Source organism: Bufo gargarizans, chromosome 4 (assembly GCF_014858855.1).
Source record: "Bufo gargarizans isolate SCDJY-AF-19 chromosome 4, ASM1485885v1, whole genome shotgun sequence".
NCBI classification, from domain to species: domain Eukaryota; kingdom Metazoa; phylum Chordata; class Amphibia; order Anura; family Bufonidae; genus Bufo; species Bufo gargarizans.
In genome coordinates, this window is record NC_058083.1 from 406197700 (window position 1) to 406222530 (window position 24831).

The following is a 24831-nucleotide window of genomic DNA, read 5'->3' on the forward strand; positions in this document are numbered from 1 at the left end:
GTCTCCTAAATGGACTGGCGGACGTCCCCTGGTCATCCGGGTGGACCTTCTCAACACAGGGGTTTCCTCTTCCCTTAGCACCGAGGTAGAAGAGAGAGGAGCAATAGGAGGATCTCCATCCGTGAGACCTTGGTCAGGAACAACAGGAACAACAGGATCCACTAGAGGGGGAACTGGATCCGGGGCATCTTGAACCGGCTCTTCTGGAAGTAAAGGTACAGTAGGTGCCGGAGCGGGCACCAACAAGTTCAACCATGGTGTCAGAAGCCAATGCATGGGATCAGCGTCATACCTTAGATTACGGACAGCCTGCATAGGATCCTCGGGCTGTATTGATGACTCTGACACAGGGGGTTCAGATATAGAACTCTCGGCACTGGGTTCTGGTGTCAGGCAGAGCTTTAACCGGTTTCGGTGTACAATTTGGAATCCCCTGCCTTCCCGGGTGATCTCATAAGTGTGAGTTCCCACGTTTGGGATTGCAGTGACAACATAGGGACTTTGCTCCCATTTACTGTCCAGTTTACTGGTACGTCGGTTATTCTTTAACCATACCACCGCCCCTATTGTCAAGGGTTCTGCTTGGGCTGCTTGTCATAGTCCCTCTGCTGTCGGTCTCTAGCATAGTCCATACGTTCCTGAACAATATTAGGTAATGGATTGATGCAATCAGGTACGTGTACGTCCAAGGAGTGATCAGCAGGTAATATCCCTTGGCGCCCAAACATCAAATAAAAGGGGGTATACCCGGTGGAACAATGTATGGTATGATTGTACGTGAACATGAGCTGTGGCAACAGATTAGGCCAATCTCCCCTGGTTTCAGGAGGCACGGCCCTCAGCATCTCTATCAAGGTCTGATTCATTTTTTCACATAATCCGTTACCTTGAGGATGGTAGGCCGTTGTCCGGATCTTCTTACAGTTGTGTAGGCGGCACAGTTCATGGAACAGATGGGACTCAAAAGCAGGACCTTGATCGGTGAGGATCTTTTCTGGACATCCGTAGGGCAGGAGGAAGTGTTTCCAGAACAGTTCGGCTGTAGTCTTGGCCGTCTGGTCTCTCACAGGCACCGCTACAACAAACTTAGTGAAATGGTCAATAATAGTCATAGCGTACACATACCCTGAGCGACTAGGCTCCAGTTTCACATGGTCGATGGCTACAAGTTCAAGAGGACGAGTACTTACAATGGGTCTCAGTGGTGCCCTCTGATCATGGTGTTCACCTCGTTTCAAGGCACAGGCTACACACTCCCGACACCACTTCTCCATGTCTTCTCTCATGCCCACCCAGTAAAACCGCTGGCGGATATTTGCCTCAGTCTTTTGGACCCCAAAGTGACCGGATTGATTGTGGTACATCTCCAGCACCATACCTGCATCTCGTCGGGGTATGAGAATCTGGTGCACCCTTTCGTTGGACACTGGATCTAGGCTTCTCCGTAGCAATAGGCCCTTTTGTATGAAGAGCTGATGGCGCTGTCTCCACAGTTTGATGAGCTCAGGATCTGCACTCTTACGCCGAATCCTCTCAGGGGCTCTGCCACTGGTAATGAAGTCCAACAATTCACCCAGCACTCTACTTTCAGACTGTAGTTTCACCCACCTTTCTTCTTTGAGTTCAGGCCTACTGGAGGGTGAAGGAACTGCAGCTCTGTCACTGGTAGCTCGAGCCTGATCCTGTTGAGCAAATTTATTGTAGAAGGCCGGCATTTCTACATCTTCCCAAGCATCTCGCACATCATCAGGAGCTGTCTCTGTGGGAAGCCTGGATAAAGCATCAGCATTGTCATTAGTACGTCCAGCACGATATTTTACAGAGAAATCATAGTTGGCGAGGCGAGAGGCCCATCTTTGCTCCAAAGCCCCCAATTTAGCTGTATTTAGATGTGCCAGAGGGTTATTATCAGTGAATGCAATGAATGGGGTAGCGGCTAGATAATCTTTGAATTTCTCCGTCACTGCCCACACTAATGCCAGGAACTCTAGTTTGAAGGAACTATAATTCTGGTCATTTTTCTCAGCTCCTTTCAGGGAGCGGCTTGCATAAGCTATCACTCTTTCTTTTCCCTCTTGGATCTGGGCTAACACAGCCCCCAGGCCTCGCTTGCTAGCATCAGTATACAGATGGAAGGGCTTGCTGTAGTCTGGATAACCTAACACGGGAGGCTCGGTCAGTTTCTTTTTTAACAATTGGAACGCTATCTCTCTTTCTTCATTCCACTCAATGGGCACTGGAGTTCTAGGACTTTTCTTGGGCTGCCCCCTCAAGAGTTCCTGGATAGGATCGGCTATTTGAGCAAAATGGGGGATAAAACGTCTATAGTAGCCGGCAAAACCAAGGAAACCCCTCACCTCTTTGACGGTAGTGGGGACCGGCCAGTTACGGACAGCCGCTAACTTATCAGGGTCAGGTTGCACGCCCTCTCCGCTTACCACATGCCCCAGGTATTTTACCGCAGGTTTGAGCAAGTGGCACTTGGATGGCTTTACCTTCAGGCCATATTTGATAAGGATTTCAAAGACCTCTGCTAAGTGTTTCAGATGGTATTCATATGTTTTTGAGTACACAATGACGTCATCTAGATACAGCAGCACTGTTTCGAAGTTTTTGTGACCCAAACACCGCTCCATTAGTCTCTGGAAAGTTCCTGGGGCATTACATAACCCGAACGGCATACAATTGAATTCGAACAGGCCCATGGGAGTGGTGAAAGCAGTCTTTTCCCTATCTGCCGGGGCCATGGGTACTTGCCAGTAGCCACTGGTCAAGTCCAATGTGGAGAAATAGGCAGCGGAGCCCAGAGCAGTTAGTGACTCCTCAATGCGGGGCAGTGGGTACGCGTCTTTGTGGGTTATTTAATTAATTTTCCTATAGTCCACGCAGAAACGGATACCACCATCCTTCTTCTTTACAAGGACCAGGGGTGCTGCCCACGGGCTACGACTGTCCCGGATTACATTAGAGTCTTTCATCTCTTGGATCATTTCTTTTACAGTCTGATATGAAGTAGGCGGTAAGGGTCTGTATCTCTCCTTGATAGGAGGATGAGAGCCAGTAGGTATGGTGTGTTGTATGGCACTAACCTCTCCATAATCAGTAGCATGTTTACTGAAGGCCTGGTGGTGCTCTTTGACAAGCTGTAGTATCCCTTCTTGTTGACGTTGGGGGGTAGTCTCGTCCCCGACATGTAGCTCTTCCCACCAGGGTACTTGTGACTGGGGCACCGGCGGACATCCGCTGACTGCAGCTGGCGGCTTTTCTGTCACTGGAAGACGGATGATGTCTTGGAAGAACACCTGAGAAAGCTGGGCAACAGGGTAATGCTTAGTAAGCGCAACAGGATGATCACTCAGGTTAATCAGACGGACAGGTACTTTACCTTGGGAGACATTCACCAGGCACTTGGCAGCTCTCACATAAGGGTAATTCTCCATCTGGATTGGTTCCACCAGGGCCGGATAATCTTGGCCTTGGACTCCCAGGACAGCACGACACCATAACAGAGTTTGGGAATTAGGAGGCAAAGTCACAGGCTTATTATCACGGATCCTGGCAGTACAAATTTCTCCTTTCCCGTTAGCAAACCTCTGCTGGGCACTTAACACAGTGATAGTCTTTTGAATCACACTCTTGGATGCAGAGGAAGCAGTGGGCAGAGTCTGGTGTAATACGGCAAGTATTTCTGCATAACAGTTTTTGAAGACATTGGTGCCTAGAATGACAGGATGTCCTCCTCTGTCGCCGGCCTGTACTACTATCACCCCCTGTTGAGGCAAGGTTACTTCTCCCACCTGCAGGGTGGGTTCCCAGTATCCATGAATCTTTACTGGTTTGCCATTGCTGGCGATAATCTCTACCCAGGATTCAGGCGGCTGGGTCAATTGGTTGGTGTCCCAGAATCTTTCAAAGGCGGGCAGCTGAATAGTAGTGACCTGAGACCCAGTATCTAATAGGGCTTCAAAGGGGACCCCGTTAATCTCTACATTGATTTTAGGATGGGATCCTACATACCGTGGCATCCAATTTGGATCCTTTGGACCTAGTGTTCTACCTCCCGAGGGGTGGTCCTCAGCCTCAGGGGTTGCCCGTTTAACTGCCAGCACGTGGATTCTGTGTGTCCCACCTTTTTGCAGTATGTACACACGGGCCGCTTGCGATCCCTATTGCGCCTCCCAGGATCCCTGGGGTGAGTCTCTTGGTATGGAGGTGGGAACGGCTTAGGAGGTGACAGGAACTCTTCTTCTGACATCATGGGTTTTTCCCATTCCTCCATTTTTCTGCACACTCTCTCTAGGCTTTTAGTGAGGTGATTTACTTGCTCTGTCAGCATGGCGATAGTATCGGTAGCTGCAGCTTGAACAGCTTGACCGGCCTCAGCTCGGTTAATGATAAGCGGTTTTGACCTGCAGGCTGATGACTCAGATAGGGTGCTCAACTCTGTAGATACTGCTGACCCCAGAATTTTTATAGCCAGTTCTTTAAAGTCCAGAAAGGTACTGTTATGGTGTTGGGCGGACAGCATCTTTAATTGGGTCCTTATTTGCTCACTAGACACTCCGGTAATAAATTGTTCTCTCAGGGTCTGATCCTGGTTATCAGCTTCCTTGGGATCTATCTGGATTACAGCCCCCAAAGCCTCCTGAAGTGATAGGGCATAGTCACGGAGGGACTCACCGGACTTCTGTTTCTTGCCAAAGAAGTGCATCTTTATCTCTGAGGCAGTCCTCGTTTCAAAAGTGAATATCTGCTCTAGAGTACTCCGTTCCGCAGCAGGCCAGGATAATACCTCTCTGCGGGCAGCCCCCTCCAGTTGCGCTAGCAAGATTTCCATTTGCTGATCGGCATTTATGGGGTACAGTTTGAATAAGGCCAGCAACTTTTCTTTAAAGTCTCTTAGGGTATGGGCCTCTCCGTTATAGCGGGGAAACCATGGGGCCCCAAAATAGTAAGGCATGGTAAAGGGCATCACGCTGGGGGTTATGGGATGATTAGGAGCCGCAAGCTCTCCCGGGTCCGGCCGCTCGGCAACTCCCGGATCTGACATGTTAACTTATTATGAGGTGGCCGCTGGTGACTAAAGGGGCCGGAACAATCCCCTTCCCTCCGGTTACAAGTTCTTACCGGTATCGCCGGGTTGGCGCAGGCCAAATCTCGAGAGACTCCGGACTTCCTGAGACCGCGGTGACGTAGAGGAAACAGGGCCGCGGCGGTGCGATGATGAAGAGGGGCGGGCTTTTCGGTGTCTTTGAAGGGATCCACCTACGAAGGTCTCAGCAGCGCGGGAAACTTTACTCCAGGCGGCCGGTGGCCATCTTGGTCACCATTCCCTGACAGCAAGCAGGGTTGTTGAGAAGTTAATAAATTGTAATCCACAACCACGATTTTCTTTTCCTGGGGAAAAGAAAATCGTGCACAGCACAGCGCCTCCGATTCCTCCCAGGCACAATTGCAATCCACCGACTTGGGAATAAAGGGTACAGTCCTTGCAATACGGTGGTGGAATAGTTAAAGCACACAGTTCACACTTCTCTGCACTCCAGAAGCATGCGGATCCTGTTCGTGACGCCAAAAAGAGCGATGCAGTGTCCCAGGGGGTCAGTAGTGTAGCTTTAGGTATGCTGGGCTTTGTAGTGCAGGGTAACCCACTAACCTGGGATTCACTGTCGTCTTCAATCTGGGCAGATACTGGAACAGGCAGTACATAAATGTTGTGACGCCAGTGTCAGTTGAACACCGTGTAATGATAGGTGGAATAATGGAGTAACCCAGGTATTCATACAACAGGTTAACTTTACTGCATGGATAGGTAGTAGGGTAAACAGCCAGGTGACACAGTTCCAGAGTTATTTCACATTTTATCATGCGATTAACAGTGGTGGTTCAGGCTTTTACTTACAACGAGGATAACTTCGAGACAGGCCTCCTAGGTATAGGGATTATGCGGAAAAATCAACGCGGCCTCCCTGCCCACCCCCTCCAGGTACCTATCCCCAGGGGTGAGACCCGTGCCCTTACTAGTGGAAACCTGTTGCTGGTCAGATATAAGGACAAGAGGGATGTCCTTGTACTGTCCACAATTCATGGTAACGACATCACCTCTGTCCCTGTCCCTCTGTCCCCCCGCGGCAACGGTCCTCAAGTCCGATTGTATCGTCGACTACAATCGGTATTAGGGAGGAGTTGATCTCTCTGATCAAGTCCTCAAGCCATATAATGCCATGCGCAAAACCTGGGCATGGTACAAAAAAGTTGCGGTCTACTTGGTGCAGGTTGCCATGTACAACTCTTGTGCTGTCCCGGAGCGCTGGCAACACAGGGACATTCCTTCAGTTCTATGAGGCAGTCGTCAAGGCCCTGATCTTTTCGGACCAGGAAAGACCAGACCGGAGTAACTCGAGAACTGGAGGCACCCGGATCGTCCCTGGCCAACACTTTCCAGGGGTGGTCCCCCAAACTGGAAAGAAGGGACGGACCCAAAAAAGGTGCAGAGTGTGTCACAGGAAGGGGATACAGAAGGACACCACTACTCAATGTGACACGTGCCCCGATCATCCGGGCCTCTGCATTATTGATTGCTTCAGGGAGTACCACACTTCAATGGAGTACTAAATTTATATCCCAATTTAGCCACTGACCGGATAAAAAAAACTATAGTTCTCAGACTTGAGACACCCAAAAATATTGTAAAAGCTAAAATAATTTTAAAAAATGTATACAGACCAAGTATCTCCACGTCGCTAATAATCGCTTCTATAAATATACCCCATGACCTAACCCCCCAGATTAACAGGGGCCAAAAAAAAAAAAACGGTGCAAAAAAAAGTTTTTTTTTGTCACCTTACATAACAAAAAATTTAATAGCAAGCGATCAAAAAGTCATATAGCCACCAAAATAGTGCCAATAAAACCGTCCTCTCATACCGCAAAAAATGAGCCCCTACATAAGATAATCGGCGGGTCCGTAAGAATCTCCTCTATAAAAATACCCCATGACCTAACCCCCAGATTAACAAAGTCAAAAAATAATAATTAAAAATGCTGCCAAAACAGCTATTTTTGGCACTTTTCCATTTCAATCCGTTTCTTCCGGTAACAAAGCAAGGGTTAACAATCAAACAAAACGTAATATTCATTACCCTGATACTGCAGTTTACAGAAACGCCACATTTGTGGTCGTAAACTGCTGTATCACTAAAAGGCAGGGCGCAAAAGGAAAGGACCGACATGGTTTCTGGAAGGCCAATTTTGATGGCCTTTTTTATTGACACCATGTCCCTTTTGAAGCCCACCTGATGCACCCCAAGAGTAGAAACTCCATAAAAGTGACCCCATTTAAGAAACTACACCCCTCAAGGTATTCAAAACTGATTTTACAAACTTTATTAACCCTTTAGGTGTTTCTCAACAGTTAATGGCAAATGGAGATGAAATTTCAGAATTTCAATTTTTAGTAACCTTACCTCACAAAAATGTAATATAGAGCAACCAAAAATCATATGTACCCTAAAAATAGTCCCAACAAAACCGCCACCTTATCCCGTAGTTTCCAAAATGGGGTCACTTTTAGGGAGTTTCTACTCCAGGGGTGCTTCAGGGGGGTTGAAACAGGACACGGTGTAAATAAACCGGTCCATAAAAATCAGCCCTCCAAAAACCACACGGCGCTCCTTTCCCTCTACGCCCCGCCGTGTGGCCGTACAGTAGTGTATGAACACATATGGGGTGTTTCTGTAAACGGCAGAGTCAGGGCAATAAAGATATAGTCTTGTTTGGCTGTTAACCCTTGCTTTGTTACTGGAAAAAATGGATTAAAATGGAAAATTTGCACAAAAAAATTCAGAGATTTTATCTTCATTTGCCATTAACTCTTGTGGAACAACTAAAGGATTAACAACGTTTGTAAAATCAGTTTTAAATACCTTGAGGGGTGTAGTTTCTTAGATGGGGATCACTTTTATGGAGTTTCTACTCTAGGGGTGCATCAGGGGGGCTTCAAATGGGACATGGTGTAAAGAAACCAGTCCAGCAAAATCTGCCTTCCAAAACCATACGGTGCACATTTCCCTCTATGCCCTACTGTGTGCCCGTACAGTAGTTTACAGCCACATATGGGGTGTTTCTGCAAACTACAGAATCGGGGCAATAAATATTGAGTTTTGTTTGGCTGTTAACCCTTGCTTTGTTACTGGAAAAAATGGATTAAAATGAAAAATTTGCCCAAAAATCTAAATTCTGAAATTTTATCTCCATTTGCCATTAACTCTTGTGGAACACCTAAAGGGTTAACAACGTTTGTAAAATCAGTTTTGAATAGCTTGAAGGGTGTAGTTTCTAGAATGGGGTGGTTTATATTATGTAAGCCTCGCAAAGTGACTTCAGACCTGAACTGGTCCCTAAAAATTGGGTTTTTAAAAATTGCTGAAAAATTTCAAGATTTGCTTCTAAACTTCTAAGCCTTGTAACATCCCCAAAAAATAAAATATAATTCCCAAAATTATCCAAACATGAAGTAGACATATGGGGAATGTAAAATAATAACAATTTTTGGAGGTATTACTATGTATTATAGAAGTAGAGAAATTGAAACTTGGAAATTTGCAATTTTTTAAATTTTTTGGGTAAATTAGATTTTTTTAATAAATAATTTTTAATTTTTTTTACTTCATTTTACCAGTGTCATGAAGTACAATATGTGATGAAAAAACAATCTCAGAATGGCCTGGATAAGTCAAAGCGATTTAAAAATATCACCACTTAAAGTGACGCTGGTCAAATTTGCAAAAAATTGCCTGGTCCTTAAAGGGGTTATCCCACTAAGCGTTTTCATACTTACCTGCTGCCACCGCGCGTTCACTTCCTGGATTCTGGCTGGGGGCGGGCTTCATCTTGATTGAAGTCTTCTCCCGGCCGTGCCGCGCGCTGGACTGAATGCGCACGCCGCCGCGCATGCGCAATGGTGACTTATTCCTACAGAGCCGGCGTGCGTGTTCGCAGCTCTGTACTATTCTGGTTGGGAAGAAGTTACTGTCGCGCATGCGCGGCAGCGTGCGCGTTCAGAACAGCGAGCGGACCGGCCGGGAGAAAAGGAATCGTCTTCTGGGCAAGCGCGACCTTCCGGCTTTTGGAGAAGAACAATGGTCGTAACCAGGGGAGACCGAGTCACAACAATCAGGTAAGTGGGTATGAATTTTATCCTAATCGGTGGGGATTTGTTAATAAAGTATATTTACAAAAATGATCACTGTCAAATCATTAACAGATTTAACAGTGATCATTATGATGGGATAACCCCTTTAAGGTGAAATATGGCTGTGGTGTCCTTAAGGGGTTAATGCTCTCTGCATTATTAGCCACTAGATGGAGCTTCATGCATATCATTCAGCTAGCATTTAGTTAGAGCAAATCACAGCAGTGAGCTCCCTCTAGTTGTTAATATGTGGTGACATGGTGGTGAAACAAACGTAAAAAAAAAACCTCAAGCTTCAATTTTGTGCCAGATTATCATATGACATTTCCTAATGGATCTGAAAATTGACTTATAATGGTATTTTTCAAGGTTCCTTCGTGGTTTGCATAATTTCAACAGCAAGAATAATGCTGCAAGTGTGGATAAAACTTGATTATTTTAAAGAACCATTAATTCCTGTACACGTAACAAATGGTTTACATACATAGAAAACAAATATTGTACAATACATCTGAATGAACTAAGTAACAGACTAGTACAGAGGGAAGAGAGGACCCTGAACCTGAGATTATCCAAAGGACTTGTATTTGTCATTGTCTTAATTTGTGAAGCCCCATAATCAGCAATATGATATTATATATATTTGTGGGAAAGTTCCTTTAAAATTTGGACTTCAAGCATTCATCTTAGGTAGCAATCATTAAAGTGGCTCTGTCACCAGATCAACCCTATTAAACCAGACATACTACCTGGTAGGGCTCATCATGCTGATTAAAGCAATACCTTTATTTTTTCTGTACGATAAAAACATATCTAAGAAATCTGCGTTTTTATTTAAATGCAAATGAGAGTTTCGAGCACCAGGAGGCTGGACTGAATCTGTGAGCACTGCTCTGCAGCACCCCTGTGCTATGCACATTCCACCCTCCCCTTGATTGACAGGGCTAGCTTCAGAATGCTGAGGGTTGAGCTGTGTTGTCACCGTAGAGAGTGGGGAAAACCCCCCACCGTATAATGAAGGGAATAAAGGAAGTAACCAGGCCAGTACACAAACATAGAAAACGATTCTTTACCTTTAAGAGCAGTGAGACTATGGAACTCTCTGCCTGAGGAGGTGGTGATGGCGAGTACAATAAAGGAATTTAAAAGGGGCCTGGATGTATTTCTGAAGCGTAATAATATTACAGGCTATAGCTAGTAGAAAGGGGTCGTTGATCCAGGGAGTTAGTCTGATTGCCTGATTGGAGTCTGGAAGGAATTTTCATTCCCCTAAAGTGGGGAAATTTGGCTTCTACCTCACAGTTTTTTTTTTTTTTTGCCTTCCTCTGGATCAACTTGCAGGATAACAGGCCGAACTGAATGGACAAATGTCTTTTTTCGGCCTTATGTACTATGTTACTATGTAAGCAAGGATAGGGAAGATGAAAACCTCCAATACAACCCTCATCCTATCCCCGATCTCCTGACCGTATGAGCGTCCCCTAATGGTGGGAGGACTCACTGGAACCTGAACCCTAATGACCCTAACAATCCCTAGCATAGGGGTCAGGAATAAGAGACAACCAGGTTCATCCATGACACGGATGAACCAGAGTCTCCCACAGGCCTAGCAACAAAGGAAAAGGACACCAAGTAGAATGACAGGTAAGTAACCAGTGGCCAGAGAAAACTGAACCAAGAACAACAGTAAACCTGGTCACTTACCTGCCGCAGCTGCTGGAAGGCACCAAGGAAGAACACACCGTAGAAAACTGGAACCCATACAAACGCACTGCAATCCAACACCATACGGATGCAGTAGGTACAGACACACAGGGACCAGCACTCCAGCAACGCACATCCTAGACTTCCGGTTCATCCCTCCGGGAAACCAATGGGGCCCCTTTCGGAGGAAACAACAGTCAGGGGAAATGTCTAGCAGACATGCTAGACACAACATAAACAGATGAGATACTGTATGTAACAACGCACTAGACATACACCACACCCAGAACATAAACCCACACCAGACATACAACAATAGAGGTGAGGATACATTAATATGTGTTAGCTTATAATAGTGTGGTGAAGCTGTAATAGTATATGGAATATATGATATTTACTAGCTAGTACACAGCTCTTGGACAGGGCTCTGCCCTCAGCCTGATGTCTAGCCCTGTCAATTAAAGGGAGGGGGAGTGTGCAGAGCACAGGGGGTGTTAAAAAGCAGTGCTCGAAAAATTCAGCCCCGCCTCCTCGTGCTCCAACTGTAAATTTGCATATTTATTTATTTTATGCATTTATACACTCACCTAAAGAGTTATTAGGAACACCATACTAATACGGTGTTGGACCCCTTTTGCCTTCAGAACTGCCTTAATTCTACGTGGCATTGATTCAACAAGGTGCTGATAGCATTCTTTAGAAATGTTGGCCCATATTGATAGGATAGCATCTTGCAGTTGATGGAGATTTGAGGGATGCACATCCAGGGCACGAAGCTCCCGTTCCACCACATCCCAAAGAGGCTCTATTGGGTTAAGATCTGGTGACTGTGGGGGCCATTTTAGTACAGTAAACTCATTGTCATGTTCAAGAAACCAATTTGAAATGATTCGAGCTTTGTGACATGGTGCATTATCCTGCTGGAAGTAGCCATTAGAGGATGGGTACATGGTGGTCATGAAGGGATGGACATGGTCAGAAACAATGCTCAGGTAGCCTGTGGCATTTAAACGATGGCCATTTGGCACTAAGGGGCCTAAAGTGTGCCCAGAAAACATCCCCCACACCATTACACCACCAACACCAGCCTGCACAGTGGTAACAAGGCATGATAGATACATGTTCTCATTCTGTTTACGCCAAATTCGGACTCTACCATTTGAATGTTTCAACAGAAATCGAGACTCATCAGACCAGGCAACATTTTTCCAGTCTTCGACAGTCCAATTTTGGTGAGCTCGTGCAAATTGTAGCCTCTTTTTCCTATTTGTAGTGGAGATGAGTGGTACCCGGTGGGGTCTTCTGCTGTTGTAGCCCATCCGACTCATTGCTGTGCGTGTTGTGGCTTCACAAATGCTTTGCTGCATACCTCGGTCGTAACGAGTGGTTATTTCAGTCAACGTTGCTCTTCTATCAGCTTGAATCAGTCGGCGCATTCTCCTCTGACCTCTAGCATCAACAAGGCATTTTGCGCCCACAGGACTGCTGCATACTGGATGTTTTTCCCTTTTCACACCATTCTTTGTAAACCCTAGAAATGGTTGTGCGTGAAAATCCCAGTAACTGAGCAGATTGTGAAATACTCAGACCGGCCCGCCTGGCACCAACAACCATGCCACGCTCAAAATTGCTTAAATCACCTTTCTTTCCCATTCTGACATTCAGTTTGGAGTTCAGGAGATTGTCTTGACCAGGACCACAACCCTACATGCATTGAAGCAACTGCCATGTGATTGGTTAACTAGATAATAGCATTAATGAGAAATAGAACAGGTGTTCCTAATAATTCTTTAGGTGAGTGTATAGCGCTACTATATTCCGCAGCACTTTACAAACATTTGCAACACACTGTCCCCAATGAGTCTCACAATCTAAGTTTCCTATCAGTATGTCTTTGGAGTGTGGCACGAAACCAGAGGAAACGGCAAACACGGGGTAACATACAAACTCCATGCAGATTTGGATATGAATAAAAACAAAGATATCTCTGCATCTATTAATCGTACAGATAAAAAAAAGTATAGTTTTAATTAGCATGATGAGCCCTTTCAGCCAGTATGAGCCATACCACCACAGGCCTGTATATATAAATACAGTGGGATGCGAAAGTTTGGGCAACCTTGTTAATCGTCATGATTTTCCTGTATAAATTGTTGGTTTTTACGATAAAAAATGTCAGTTAAATATATCATATAGGAGACACACACAGTGATATTTGAGAAGTGAAATGAAGTTTATTGGATTTGCAAAAAGTGTGCTATAATTGTTTAAACAAAATTAGGGAGGTGCATAAATTTGGGCACCACAAAAAAGTAATGAAATCAATATTTAGTAGATCCTCCTTTTGCAGAAATTACAGCCTCTAAATGCTTCCTGTAGGTTCCAATGAGAGTCTGGATTCTGGTTGAAGGTATTTTGGACCATTCCTCTTTACAAAACATCTTTAGTTCATTCAGGTTTGATGGCTTCCGAGCATGGACAGCTCTCTTTAAGTCATACCACAGATTTTCAATTATATTCAGGTCTGGGGACTGAGATGGCCATTCCAGAACGTTGTACTTGTTCCTCTGCATAAATGCCTTAGTGGATTTTGAGCAGTGTTTAGGGTCGTTGTCTTGTTTAAAAATCCAGCCCCGGTGCAGCTTCAGCTTTGTCACTGATTCCTGGACATTGGTCTCCAGAATCTGCTGATACTGAGTGGAATCCATGCGTCCCTCAACTTTGACAAGATTCCCAGTCCCTGCACTGGCCACACAGCCCCACAGCATGATGGAACCACCACCATATTTTACTGTAGGTAGCAGGTGTTTTTCTTGGAATGCTGTGTTCTTTTTCCTCCATGCATAACGCCCCTTGTTATGGCCAAATAACTCAATTTTGGTTTCATCAGTCCACAGCACCTTATTCCAAAATGAAGCTGGCTTGTCCAAATGTGCTTTAGCCCACCTCAAGCGGCACTTTTTGTGCTGTGGGCGGAGAAAAGGCTTCCTCTGCATCACTCTCGCATACAGCATCTCCTTGTGTAAAGTGCGCCGAATGGTTGAACGATGCACAGTGACTCCATCTGCAGAAAGATGATGTTGTACGTCTTTGGTGCTGGTCTGCGGGTTGACTTAGACTGTTCTCACCATTTGTCGGTTCTGTCTTTCCGAGATTTTTCTTGGTCTGCCACTTTGAGCCTTAACTTGAACTGAGCCTGTGGTCTTCCATTTCCTCAATATGTTCCTAACTGTGGAAACAGACAGCTGAAATCTCTGAGACAACTTTCTGTATCATTCCCCTAAACCATGATGGTGAACAATCTTTGTCTTCAGGTCATTTGAGAGTTGTTTTGAGACCCCCATGTTGCTACTCTTCAGAGAAAATTAAAAGAGGAGGGAACTTACAATTGACCCCCTTAAATACTCTTTCTCATAATTGGATTCACCTGTGTATGTAGGTCAGGGGTCACTGAGCTTACCAAGCCAATTTGAGTTCCAATAATTAGTTCTAAAGGTTTTGGAATTAATAAAATGACAACAGTGCCCAAATTTATGCACCTCCCTAATTTTGTTTAAACAATTATAGCACACTTTCTGTAAATCCAATAAACTTCATTTCACTTCTCAAATATCACTGTGTGTGTCTCCTATATGATATATTTAACTGCCATTTTTTATCGTAACAACCAACGATTTATACAAGAAAATCATGACGATTAGCAAGGTTGCCCAAACTTTAGCATCCCACTGTATATATACACACACACACTGCAAGAGTCAGGACTATATGTATATACACACCGCAGGACTACCCCTAGTTTTAAATATAGGCTCGGAAAGCGTTCTCTGGTGCGAAAGGAGGAGGAGCAGGAGGAACACTGTGATAATGTTGCGCTTTTCTGAAGCCAGGGACAACTTCCGGCTACTTCATCTGGCCAGATAGCTGGTGCCGCTACTACCACATTCTGGCTCTGGGTCTTGGGTTTGGAACCCTTCCATATTCTTGACATATTTGGGCCTAAATGTACACAGTCACACAAAGTATGAAACGCTTTGCAAATCAGTTTTCTGGAACTTAAAGACAGAGAGGCACAATACGATACCCTTCCCTTTCCACAAATGCACTTAGGACACTGACTTTAGAAATAATATCAGTGCCACTAACAGATTTGGGCCTAGTGTTTTTTGTGTGTTAAAATGTGCAGATTCAGAAAAAAATCTTTCACTAGTGTAAAATACAAGTTACCCAACTACTATGCGATTATTCAAAAAAAATAATATATGAACCTGGATCACACATCCTCATGCTATGCTTTGATTTAACTGCTTCTCAGCATAATTAACGTCGCTTCTCAGCGTCATAAATAGTATACAGGCCCCTATGTTGCATGCTTACATGAGGCATTAGTATACATGAAGCATAAGCCCACTCACCAAGACAAGGTTGCCTCCTCGAGTAGGAACTTACTCTAAATTAGGCGCGACACTGCGTGGCAACCACCGCTGCACCAGCAAGCAGCGGGACCAGCAGCCAAACAGCTCCCCTGCTGCCTGGCAATTCTACCCTGGCACTGGGCCCCACCAGCACAGCACCACAGCAAAAATTGCCACCACGCAGCACCGCACCATGTGAACAGTACTATGTGATTATTTCCAGCTCTATCACCCCACAAACACTTGAACTGTGTGGAGATGCTCCAACAAGGATTTTATATAGCAGAAACAAAGAGGAATAGAGCTCATAGTACCAAAAATATAAATTTTATTAGAGCATGGTTAAAATGACAGAAATAGAAAAAGCTAGTACATGTAATGCCGTTGAACATAATGATAAGAGCGGAGAACAAAAAAGAGCGCCACCCCGGGAAGAAAAATACACGAATGAAAAAATACAATAATGGAATATACCATGGGAGAAGAAAATACTGGGTACAGTGCCCAACCCATGCAATAAATAAATGATGAAGCCAGTAAGTGCCAGGTGAAACAATGGTCAACGCATAGAACCCCCAATGGCATGAAGGATATGCAAGCACAAGTAAAAGATGGAAGTATGTTGCATAAAGTAGACCAAGTGTAAATAAACAACAGAGCGCAGGCAGTGAGCAGCATCCAGGAGCAGGAGATGTAAGTGATTTATTGTTTTGTGATCTGAGGCTGGGAGCTGCTGAAACATGGTTCGGGGCTGCTGAAACATGGCTGGGGGATGATCAAACATGGTCGGGGGCTGCTGAAACATGGCTAGGGGCTGATCAAACATGGTTAAGGGCTTCTGAAACATGGCTGGGGGCTGCTGAAACATGGCTGGGACTGCTGAAACATGGTTGGGGGCTGCTGAAACATGTCTGGGGGCTGCTGAAACATGGTTGGGGTTGAGATGAGCCATGGGGTCTCATCTGAAGTCTGAATGGGGCGGATCTTCTTTATATTGGGCTCTGATCTGAGGTATGATTGGGGTCTTATAAACATTGGGGGTCTGATTGGGGCTGTGAGCTGTAGTCTGATTATTTTGGGGGTCTAATTGGTAGTCTGACCTGAGGTATAATGAAAAATATTTTTTTCTTATTTTCCTCCTCTAAAACCTAGGTGCGTCTTATGGGCCGGTGCGTCTTATGGGGCGAAAAATACGGTACCACCAAAACAATCTAGTCATAAACCACCCACCTAAGAAAAATCACATCTATTTTTTTTCACAGACACAGGAAAAAAGTCACAATTTTTTTACGGACTGTCCAGAAATTTCAGGACAGTTGGCAACTCTGCCTGCATATTGTAATACGCGTATATGCTGCAGTGTATTCCAAAACTTCAATCCCCAAAAAATATTGGAGATGCAGCCACACACAGATTTCTGCATAATATTTCAAGTTATCACTCACGGAAATAGATGAGCGAAGAATTGAAAATTTGATTCAGAATCTTCGCCGAATTTCTCCAAGAAATTCAGTTCGTTCTGAATTAATTTGTCACGAAGCGCGTTAAATCAGCTATATCCCAGCGTGCAGTTAAATTTTAGGGAGAATGTATCCTGGTGTACATCTCTGTGCATTGCAGCAACATGCATAGCTACTCCTTTCTGGTAGTAAAACAGTTACTGTGACAGGCAGGTCTCATACAGTATATAGAACAAGACACCCCAATAACAGTAGAATGAGACAGCTCATTCACCCCAATTTGAGAATCATGGTCTAATAGAATTGTTTTTCTATCACTGTGGACACCATTCAGTTAGATAGCCCTGTACCCTTCACCGCGATTGATTCAAACTGAGCTGGCTCCTTTGGATCCCTTCAGCTTCAGATTACAGTTCTACACTGTCCCTGCAGTCTCCCTTTCACACTGGCAAGTATTCTCTTTTTCTACAGATCGTCAGCACTACTATCCCTAGCACAACAGCACTTCCACGTCTCTCCATATGTTCAGTTCACAGTGAAATGGAGGAGACCACACTGGATGAGGCTTTTAAAGGACTGTGACATCACAGGGGATGGCTATCTGCAGATTGGCTGGCTGCATGGCATAATGGGTGATCTCACATTTCCGGGACTTTTACTTTCACTTTGTAACATGAGTGACTGCCATTTTAGGAAATAAATGATTCCTGCTCTAACGACTCCTGCTCTAACAGCCCGGATCGGCAAAAGTGCCAATCCAGGCTGTTTAACCCCTTATACGCCACTTGCAATAGTGCTTGTCGCATGTAAGCAGTAACAGAGTCAAACGGACTCCCTCGATCTCCCATCATCACCACACAATCGCATTTGCCTGGTATAGGCCCCAAGCCTGCCTTGAGTGTTTTCCAGCAGCCTGTGCCTCTCTGACGCAGCCTGCTGGTCACTACCTCTATAGGGATTGTGTATTGTATTTTAAAAGCAATCTAAAAAAAAAAACATTTATTAGATTAAAAAAAAATTCAAATAAAAAATATGCTTTTCAATTTTCAATTAAAGAAATTGCAGACATAAAATCTCCCCCACATGTTTGGTATCGCCGGGTCTGTAACGACCCACACTACACAAATATCATGTGAATTATCCCATACGATGAACACCGTTAAAAAAAAAATAAAAAAATAATTGCTAATTTATTCTTTGAAGCCACCGAAAAAATTTAATAACAAGCGTAATTTACCCCAAAATAACACCAATGAAAACTACAAGTTGTCCCGCAAAAATCAAGCCCTAACACATTTTCTTCCTTTTAAAAAAGGGATTTTATTGCAGAAAAGTAGTAAAAAAATATATATATGCATTTGGTATCACTGTAATTGACCCAGAGAATAAAGATATTATGTTATTTATACCCAAAAATGAACGTCGTAAAATTCATAATGTAAAAACTCAGTGGCAGTATTGCTGTTTTTTCCCATCTAAGGGGTTAAAAGGGTCACAGCTCTCCTTTCTCTTCAAAATTACCTGTGTGTTGCCTCCTTTGTAGCAGTGGCGCAGTGTAATTACCATTCAACTGAACGGGAAGAGCAGTTGTAATTACACTGCACTACCGCTGCAAACAAGACAGCACTCAGGTAAATCTGAAGAGAAAGCAACACTTTCACAAGTGCCACTATCCCTTCAAACAGATGACTCCCTTACGTCCTCAACAGCAGCACAGATGGGGTTAACTGCCCCTGTGGACTGGTAGGACCGGCGGAATTTTAATGAGCCCAAGAACCAATAAACGATCTTCAGCTCCCTGAAAGGGAGGAGATCACCCCCCAGCCCACCGTGTTTTTTTCTGTCCTCTGGACAGGTGGACTGGCGTGTCGCTCCCTCTCTGGGAGCTGAAGATTGCTTAAGGGTTCCTTTTTCCCTCCTTAAAGCTTAGCTCGCTTTCTATAGATCTCAGTGCCTTTATTTTAGGCCTGATCATGGCGATTTCGGTCTGGGGTACGGTTGGGGAGGGGGGGGGGTCCCCTCCCCTCTTCTTTCATCATCTGTAGACGGTCCTCCGTTCCTCCGTTACCGCATGTGTGCGGCGCTATGGGCGCCGCCATTTTCCGGAAGTGACGCGCCCTAGGTGCGCTACGTCACTTCCGGTTTTCCGAAGCGATGCGGTGATGTATAAAACTCACCTTTCTTTAAACTGGCTCCCTAGAATGACATCCTGGACTTAGGAATTAGTCTGGGGAGACAATTTTTCGTTTAGGTAGAGCCAGTATAGGCTCTGGTTTTTCTGAGTGCTTGCTTTGGCAGCACATATACAAAAAAAAAAAAAAGGGAGTGGTGCTGATCTCGTTTCAGGAACCCGCCCATTGGGCGGGGTTTCCTCCTTTTAAGCGCCCAGAGCCCATCAGTCAGTGCTCTGGTTGCGTTGCTTTCACAAGTTAGCTCCAGAGCTCTCCTGTGCTTTGTGATATTCCTGCAGTATTGCTTTGCTTGGGTTTTGAACTTCCTCTTCTTTCAGCTCTATTTCTTCTAGTGCTGGTGGGCCCCCTTAAGGTCTGGTTTTCTCCACCTCCTGATGTTGTAGGTGTTATGACCTGTTTTGTTTCTTCCATTACAGACTATGGCTTCCCCTAAGGAGGATCAGCGGAAGGCTGGGGCCAAGAGGAAGCATTTGGCATGTTACGAATGTAACACACCCCTAGTTGACAGCTGTCCTTACTCCAGATGTGAGAGTTGTCACACGGCATCCACGGAACCCACGATGCAGGAGATGTTCCAATGGACCAAGACATACGTGGATGATTCCATCAAGGGAGTAGTTCAGCTACTTAATGAGAGGCTACCAGGTCCCTCTCAGACTCCCATGGAGGTGGTCGCACCGGTCGAAAGACCTACCCCCTGTTCAGTGGGGTCTTCTTCTTCTGAGGAAGAATAATCTACTTCTTGCTTTTTTCCTCCAGAAAAGACGCAGAAGTTACTCAAGTCCATCAGGTCGGGGGACCAGGATGTTGACATGGGGGAGTCCTCCGATCCCGCCGGTCGGACACAGCGTGTCTTTAGAGCGGATGAGACCCTCCTCTCTGTGATGCGCACAGAGTGGAAAAAGCCTGAGAAGGGTCCAGTGCTTACCAGAAAATTCAGACTCATGTACCCGATGGCTAAACCCTTGGTGGAATCGTGGGGTTCCGTTCCCAAGGTGGACATGGCTATAGCCAAGTTGTCCCGGCGCACTCTAGTCCCTGCAGACGATGGGTCTAGCCTGCAGGACCCTCTAGACCGGAGGGCAGAGTGCACCCTTAGGAGGGGTTACGCGGCGGCCGCTGCCTCCGCATCTACTTCCATTGCGGCCACTGAGGTAGCCACCTATCTACGCTCTAGGCTTAATCAAATCCAGACGGATGTGGACCAGAGCGTATCAAGAGACGACATCCTGGCAGCCTTCAAGTCAGCCAACCTGGCTATGGACTTTTTAGTTGATTCCTCCCAGATGCAGCTAAAGCTGGCCGCCAAAACTATGGCCCTAGTTTCAGCTGCCGGCAGACCACTCTGGCTGAAACCGTGGATCGCGGATAACGCATCCAAGTTTAACCTTTGTGGGCTCCCCTTCGAACCAGATAGGTTATTCGGGTCCGAATTGGACAAAATAATGGAGGGGCTCTCAGATAAAAAAGGGAAGAGCCTCCCCCAGCAGCCCTTTCGGGGACGCCCCAGACAGGAAAAGAAGGGCGGAGGTCGTTCTGGGCAGCAGTCTAGGCGCAAAGATTGGGGGGGGCCGTCTCGTAAATATCCGAGACGCCCCCGCAAACCCACCAGGGAGGCAAAACCCTCCTGACTATGGGCCTCCTCGAGGCTCTTGGATAAGCCCTGCTGCCCTTGCAGTGTCTCCTCTAGATTTTCCCGTACCCCTCCCCCAGATTCCCGTGGGGGGCCGTCTTACCCACTTCAAAGACTCTTGGAGCCGGTTGATTGCAGACCCCTGGGTCCAGGACATAGTTTCCGCCGGGTACCGGGTAGATCTTATCTCTCTCCCCCCAGAGAGATTCATCGCCACACGAAGCTTCGGGTCTGCCAAACAGGTGGTCCTAGAATCTTACATTCAGGACTATATTTCCAAGGGAGCCCTGGAGGAGGTACCGGCAGGGGAGAGGGGCCTAGGGATTTATTCACCAGTGTTCCTGGTTCCCAAGAAGACAGGAGATCTCCGGATGATCATCGATTTGAGATTCCTCAATCGATTTATAAGGAAAACAAGGTTTCGCATGGAAACCATAAGGTCAGTCAGCCATATCCTCAATCTTGGGGACGTCATGGCTACTCTGGACCTCAAGGATGCGTACCTTCACATTCCGATCCATTCCGCTTCCCAGAAACTCCTCAGGATCGCGGTCCAGATCTCAGGGGTTTGCAGGCACTTTCAGTTCGCCGTGCTTCCCTTCGGAATCTCTTCTGCCCCCCTCATCTTCACCAAGGTGGTGGTTTCGGTGGTGGCAGCTTTGAGACTCCAAGGTCTGACTATTATTCCTTATCTGGACGATTGGCTTTTCATAGCCTCTTCAGTTCCGATCCTTACCCACCATCTTCAGGTCGCAGTCTCCTTTCTCTTCCGCCTAGGCTGGATTATCAACTGGCAGAAGTCGAATGTGAGCCCATCGACTTCAATCCATTACTTAGGATTCGTGGTCGACTCTGTGGAGATGTCCCTCCGGTTGACTTCAGAAAGGAGAGCGCGGATTCAGGACCTGGCAAAGGTCCTTTATGTCCCTCGTCGAGTCTCTATCCGGACTCTCATGAAGATGCTGGGGCTCATGTCAGCGGCTGCGGATGCGGTCCCTTGGGCGTTATGGCACCTCCGTCCTCTTCAGTCGGAGGTCTTACACCTATGGATCGGCAGCCCCGCTAGATTCCCTGTGCTCCCTGTCCGGTCAAACCCGAAATTCCCTCAGATGGTGGTTTCAGCTACCAGCAGGGAAGTCTATGACCCAACCAGCTTGGGTCATATTGACTACAGACGCGTCCCTTGTAGGCTGGGGCGCTCACCTGGACGGATCCCCAATTCAGGGATCTTGGTCTCCTCTGGAGCGGCATCTTTCCTCCAATCTTCGCGAGATGCGAGCTATCCGGCTAGCCCTCCTTCACTTTGCGCCTCAGATCCGGGGCAAAGCAGTGAAAGTCCAGTCAGACAATATGACTGCAGTCCTCTATATAAACAAACAGGGAGGCACCAGATCATTGCCCCTTCTGTCAGAGATCGGGGTAATTCTTCGGTGGGCAGAGCTGAACCTTTCCCATCTATCTGCCGTTCATATTCGAGGCTCCCTCAATATGATAGCGGACCGCTTAAGTCGAGGATTACCGACCATGGAGTGGTCTCTGCATCCGGAGATTTTCAGGCAGCTAGTTCACAGATGGGGTATGCCAGAAGTGGATCTCATGGCAACCAGGTTCAACTCCAAGGTGATGAGGTTCTGTTCCCTCTACAGGGAAGACAACCCCCTGGCGATAGATGCTCTGTCAATACCGTGGAGGTTCAGGCTGGCTTACATCTTCCCTCCCTTTTCCATGATACCGAGGGTATTGATGAAAATCCGTCAGGATCAGGCCTCGGTAATAGCCATCATACCGTTTTGGCCCAGAAGATCCTGGTTTACCCAGCTCATTCAGATGAGTCGGGGACAATACTGGAGACTCCCCTCGGAGCAGACCCTGGTGTCGTGGGACACTCACCTCTGCCCAGATCTGCACAGGTTCAACCTGACAGCCTGGAGGTTGATCAGTCCCTTCCCAATAGAAGGGCTTTCCGAGTCGGTCCTGAGGACTTTGTCGCATTCCCGAGCAGAGTCTACAAAGAAGGCCTACTCCAGGATCATGAGAATCTTCGAGGCATGGTGTGATTCCAGACAGGTGGCGTCTGCAGATCCGCCCCTTCCTGCGATACTTCAATTTCTTCAGGATGGATTAGATAGAGGCCTATCTACAGCTACCTTGAAGGTACAGGTTTATGCCATCTCGGCCTGTCTCAACAGGCCACATTCTCGGGACCCACTCATCAAACGCTTCCTGAAGGGAGCTGAAAGACTAAAGCCTACTATACTGAAACCTATCCCCCAGTGGGATCTTTCAGTAGTGCTCAGGGGGCTAGCATCTCCCCCCTTCGAGCCCTTGGAGGAGGTAAATTTTAAATTTTTGACTTTAAAGATGGTCTTTCTTCTGGCTATAGCTTCAGCCAAAAGAGTTTCTGAATTGCAGGCTTTCTCCGCAAATCACCCTTACATTATTTTTCTACAGGATAGAGTACTCCTGAAGTTTTTACCTTACTTCAGGCCTAAGGTGCCTACTTTCCAGAACATCAATCAGGTAATATCTTTACCAGTTTTGTTTACAGCCTCCTCCTCTGATACTCCAGCTAGAGACCCGCTGGATATTTCAAGATGCCTCCAGATCTATGTGGATAGATCTAGTGAGTTCAGGATAGATGAGAATCTTCTTATCCTGTTTGCCGGTAAGTCTAAAGGCCGTAAAGCGTCTAAAGCCACCATTAGTCGCTGGATCAAGGAGGCCATTATGGAAGCTTTCGTCTCCCAATCCTTAGATCCTCCCGAGTTTGTGAGGGCCCATTCTACTAGGGCGATCTCCACCTCGGTTGCGGAGAGAAGACTCCTCCCCTTAGAGTTGATCTGTAAGGCGGCCTCCTGGAGCTCTGAGTCAACCTTCATCTCCCATTATAGGATAGATGCTAGGATGGCAGAGTTTTCGGCTTTTGGGCAGACTGTTCTTAGTTCTGCCAGGCATGAGGACCCTCCCTAGGGGATTCTTCTTGCTATCTCCCCATCTGTGCTGCTGTTGAGGACGTAAGGGAATCGTTAATTTCTAACGATAATTTGTTTTCCCTTAGTCCTAACAGCAGCACACAAATATCCCACCCTAAATACATTATGCTTGTTAAAAACACGGTGGGCTGGGGGGTGATCTCCTCCCTTTCAGGGAGCTGAAGATCGTTTATTGGTTCTTGGGCTCATTAAAATTCTGCCGGTCCTACCAGTCCACAGGGGCAGTTAACCCCATCTGTGCTGCTGTTAGGACTAAGGGAAAACAAATTATCGTTAGAAATTAACGATTGGCATTCTGATCCCTGCCAATCCTATACTGGTGACCTATCCTCTGGATAGCGCATCTATATTAAGCCACTGCACAACCCCTTTAGTGATTGAAGATTTTTGCTAATCCTGTATAATGATGTAATCATGATGTAACTGTTTCTTTTATGCGTGCCAGAGTACTTTAGGTTTATCTGTAGTCCTACACTAGCTACTAATAACACATCATTATATCACAAGTCTTTTACATCAGTAGTTCTGCTGGTCAAATACGGTAAGAGGAAAATATAAAAAAACTAAATCTCTTTTTAGGCCTCTTGCACTCTAACTTTTTTTTGTTATGTTTACGTTCCGTTTTTTGCGTTCTGTATAAGGACCGTATACGGACCGTATACAGAACCATTCATTTCAATGGATCCGCAAAAAAAGGGAAGGTACTCCGTATGCCTTCCGTTTTTCTGTTCCGTTCAAAGATAGAACATGTCCTATTATTGTCCGCGTAACGGACAAGGATAGTACTGTTCTATCAGGGGCCAGCTGTTCCGTTCCGCAAAAAACGGAATGCACACGGACGTCATCCGTATTTTTTGCGGACCGCAAAATACTAAAAAAGACATACGGTCGTGTGCAAGAGGCCTTAGTAAGATGATAAGGCCTCTTTCACACGAGCGTGACGGATTGGCTCCGGATGCGTTCAGGATGCGTTCAGTGGAACTTGCACCATTTTGCAAGCAAGTTCAGTCAGTTTTGTCTGCGATTGCGTTCAGTTTTTTCAGCGTAGGTGCAATGCGTTTCGATGCGTTTTTCACGTCCGTGATTAAAAAAAATGAAGGTTTACAAACAACATCTCTTAGCAACCATCAGTGAAAAACGCATTGCCTCCACACTTTCTTCCGGATTCAATGCGTTTTTGACTGAAGCCCCATTCACTTCTATTGGGCCAGGGCTGCGTGAAAAACACAAAATATAGAACA